Source organism: Muscardinus avellanarius, assembly GCF_963383645.1.
Source record: "Muscardinus avellanarius genome assembly, chromosome: X".
In the NCBI taxonomy this organism is placed as follows: Eukaryota; Metazoa; Chordata; class Mammalia; order Rodentia; family Gliridae; genus Muscardinus; species Muscardinus avellanarius.
This window is the reverse complement of record NC_137792.1, coordinates 115,474,029-115,477,307: the sequence shown is the minus strand read 5'-3', so window position 1 is coordinate 115,477,307 and position 3,279 is coordinate 115,474,029. Positions and strand designations below refer to the sequence as shown.

The 3,279-nt window shown below is 36.3% G+C and overlaps 2 pseudogenes across 2 annotated transcripts; both read left to right on the top strand.

Moving 5' to 3' along the window:
• The first annotated feature begins 221 nt into the window (after positions 1 to 221).
• LOC308279050 (zinc finger protein 280B-like) lies at positions 222 to 1,080 on the top strand (annotated as a pseudogene). The gene has a single exon. The product of its transcript is annotated as a zinc finger protein 280B-like (transcript).
• Positions 1,081 to 1,091: 11 nt separating this feature from the next.
• LOC308279048 (zinc finger protein 280B-like) lies at positions 1,092 to 1,776 on the top strand (annotated as a pseudogene). Its single transcript has one exon. The product of its transcript is annotated as a zinc finger protein 280B-like (transcript).
• The last annotated feature ends 1,503 nt before the right edge of the window (positions 1,777 to 3,279 follow it).

Below are 3,279 nucleotides of genomic sequence, written 5' to 3'. Positions count from 1 at the left end.
AATTAGTTGATTTTTATTACTTTATAAAATGGTAGCATGAAGGGATTTCTTTCAGGGGAAATAAACAAGAAATGTCTTTAGCATTTTGTTTTCCTGGTCAACAGGGCAGGCTTTGCCCAAGGAATATCTCTGGGCTATATCTCCTTCAACATCTCAGGGACACCCAGATCTGGGATGGATGAACATTTATAAAAAGAAAGCACTGATTACACCCTTCAAGAATGAAAAGGAAAAACAAGAACAAGGAAGAAGAAGAACAAGATCCAGAATCACAGAACATAAAAATAAAGCAACAAAGAGATAGATAATGAAGATACTGAGCTGCTCTTTGTTGGAGTGGAACATGAAAATGAAGATGCTGAGCTGATCTTTATTGAGGTAACTTTCAATGCAAAACCAGTCATTTCAAACATTTTGAATAAAGTTACTCTAGGCTCATGTTCAAGGAGGAAAATGTATGGTCACCATAGAAAAGATACTACTCACAGATTGCAGCCTACAAGTCATGTGACCCCTACATCAGAAACTGTGAATGTCTTGACAGACTCTCCACTTGTTACAAGATCGACAGATAGTTCTATTATTATCATTCAGCCTTTGACTAAGCCTGATGATAAAAATAATTCACAAAAACTCATGTCAAGTAAACTCTTCAGAGTTATTTTCTTCTTTGGTTATATTCACAAGTTCATTGCATCATCCAGTAAGAGCAGCACTTTCAGTAGGAGAGAAGAATGAAAGTACTTATCTATCAAAGTGATATGCCACTTTTGAAGCAAATAGCATAAATCCAAAAAGTCCTAAATTCAATGACGGAATCACAGGGAAATATTCATCAGCTTTGTTCTTTAAGGTATTTTTCAAACTATGAATACTTGGCAAAGTACGCCCTTAAATTATGTCCATACCATATTAAGACATGATCAGAATGGAGCACCTTTTCAAAAAGACAGTGTCCATTTCCAGCCTTTAAATATAAATCTTGAGAGGGAAAATCAATTGGAAAAATACACTTCAAGTCTAGCAAGTCAATATAAGGCCTTTGATCCCCCAAGATGGACAGCAAAAACAGAAGACTGACACAACTTTAAATGGCCCTTGAAAATTCTAAAAATGTTAAGTTTATGAGTTACATGAAGCACCATTTGGAACTTGAGAGGCAGAGAGGAGTGACAGGTGGGAAAACCACACCACCTGCCAGACCTGCCATGGCCAGTTTCCCACTCTCTTCCAGCTCAACATCACATTGAAAATGTACACACTACCCAAAATCCCTCTGCCCTCTGTAAAATGTTTGAGTTGTCATTCAGAACACATAAGATTCTCTTAGAATAAACCAAGGACAGCATCATCTTGGGAAAAAGCCCTTTGTGTATGAAGTCTGCAATTACAGATCATGGGCCTTTGATGGCATGGAAACACATTTTAGAACATGTCATGAAAATACTAAGAAGCTGTTTTGTCTTTTTTGGTCTCAAAATTTTCAAAACCCCACCATATACATGTCATTATAGGAGGCACTGAGAAACTAGTGTTTATCAGTGTTCTAAATGTTGGCTAAGGTTTTTAACTTTCAAGAAGAAAATAGAGCCTAAGAACTAATGTCATCAAATGTTTACAAAGCCTAAGAAACTAGAAGGATTGCCTCCTGAAAAAAAAAATGTTATTCAAGTGGTTCTAGGAATCATTCAACTAGGATCAGTGGAAGTAGAATCAATTACTCTGAGCACAATTGACCCTGAACCATCTCCTCCCATGTCTAAAAGTAGAATTTAAAAATATCATTAATTCTGCTTTTGGTAAGCAGAATTTGTTTTTTTATTTAAAACAAATACTTTAAATTAAAAACCCGTAAAACAAAAAATACAAACCATACATTATTCAGAAGCGCTAAAAGTGGAAAAACCGATGAATTATTTGTGTTTTTAAAGTTTCTGATAATTTAGTTTCTTCTTTCTTTCTCTTACTGCCTGCCTTCCTCACCCCTTCCCCTCCCTCTCTTTTTTATTTTATTTTTTGTGTTCTGAGAATAAACTCAGCACCTACTACATGCTGGTAAAAGGCTCTACCATTCAATCGTATTCCCAGCCTCTTTACTGTACCATCTGATCTGAATTTTGAGGTGTTATTTACATTATATCAAATGATTTTATGTTAACTATCTGTCTCAACACATGAAAGATGCATGTGTATGTATACTTCAATAGAGACAGGGGGAAAAGTGGAAATAGCTTATTATGTTAGGTTTCCGTGTGTGTGTGTGTGTGTGTGTGTGTGTGTGTGTGTGTGTGTGTGTGTGTTTTACTGGTGATTGAACCCAGAGGCGTTCTACCTCAAATCTATACCCCCAGCTCTATTTTCATTTATTTTTTAAAAGAGGGTCTTGCTAGGTTGCTGAGAGCCTCACTAATTTGCTGAGGCTGGCTTCTAACTTGTGATTCTCCTGTTTCAGTTTCCCAGGTACTGGAATTACAGGCATGCCCCACTCTCTCTCTGGCTTATGTTAGTATTTTATGTTGCTCCTAAACCTTAAAATTATACTTCTATATACAGATAGTCTGTAGGGTTTTTGAAGTACTTAATTTTATTTTTACCTTTTTTGGTGTATTACAGACTTCACTGTAAACTCTGGTCAGACTAGAATGACTTTGTTATGGTCTGGCCCATTTATTCATGAACTCTAAAATGTGCATTGGCACTACTGGCATAAAATAAGCTTTTTCTGAAAGCCCGGGTGTGGAGTTGAGGGAGACATTGTGGCATGAACAGAGACCAGGAAGGCAGAAGTGAACCAAAAGAGAGCAATAGACCTTGTCCCAATTGAAGGATAGGTACATGTTCACTCCTGTCTTGGAGACAAGGCAGAAGGAATACTACATTATAATGTCATTATATAATGGAAGAACATCCAAGGAAGCAAAATTTTACACGTAAAATGCCTGAATTTGGTGAAAGACCCTCATAGACATCAATCAGCTGCTGTGTGACCTTACCGCCCTCCATATGAAGAAGTAGCAGTAATTAAAAGAACAGGAATTGGTGCCTTTGGATTTCCTGTTGTATGATCTAAAATTATTTTTCCTCTTTCTTATGGCTGACTATTAGTGAAGAATGAACTGTTCTTGTCACTCTAAGTCATAGTAACAAGGATATTATATTTTCTTGGGGAAAAAAAGTCCTGAAATTCATACTTTGAACTGTACTAGACCTATAATTTTAACAGCTGAAAAGTGCCAAACAAATGGTATCCAGTTTATACAGTGAATTAAATTTAGTTCT